The sequence below is a fragment of the Fulmarus glacialis genome, unplaced genomic scaffold (genome assembly GCF_000690835.1).
Source record: "Fulmarus glacialis isolate BGI_N327 unplaced genomic scaffold, ASM69083v1 scaffold36176, whole genome shotgun sequence".
In the NCBI taxonomy this organism is placed as follows: domain Eukaryota; kingdom Metazoa; phylum Chordata; class Aves; order Procellariiformes; family Procellariidae; genus Fulmarus; species Fulmarus glacialis.
Window position 1 is genome coordinate 14509 of NW_009218167.1, and position 806 is coordinate 15314.

Below are 806 nucleotides of genomic sequence, written 5' to 3' on the forward strand. Positions count from 1 at the left end.
AAAGTCTCTAGTACATAGACTGCTTCTAAGTTTCCCTTTTCCTTCAATTTTTTTCTATCTCTAATAAAATTAACATTTAAATTGTCCCAATTAGGCTTTAAAATTTGTGCTTTAGCTAGTAAAATCTGACTCGTCTGGTTTCCCTTCGTTTTGCTGCTTCGTTTAAGCTGTCTGAAGACAGGCTTTGCTAAGCCAGTATTAACAAACGAGCATATCATTTTAGCAATGAGAGCTTTGAAGTTGCAAAGTATTAATGAGGGAAATAAAAAAATCATAGACAGATGCAAAAGATGCAGTGGTTGGGGACATTTGCCAGCCAAAGAATTTCTTTTGTCTCTGAGGTTGAGGCAAGTTTTTGGGGTTTGTTTGGTTTTTTCCTACCCTTTTTGATCCTTGTTGGGAGGATCTTCATGTTTGAAATTTCAGATTTTCCAATTTCTGTGTTTTGCTCGTGTCTGTGTTTGCTTAATGCTGCTCTTTCTTCCCTTTGACTTTCACATTTTCTTTTCCTCTGGCAAATTTAAGTTTGCTTCAGTTTGGGACAACTAGGGCGAAGTGAACTGCCATGGATAAAATTATAACAAGAAGAGCAAAGTCTGTGAATGATCCTTTGCTGTTTCCTGAGTCGTTCCAGTCCCATTAATCAGCGCTGGTGCTGTGGAGGCTGTGTGGTGTGTTATGTCGCCAGCACAGCAGCTTCTCCGTCCCTTTCCCCCACCCCCTGCGTGCCTACACAGTGGGGAAAACTAGAGAGGGAAGCCATCAATCTTTCCTGTCGTAGATGTCAGCAGTGATTCTCCTGCCGG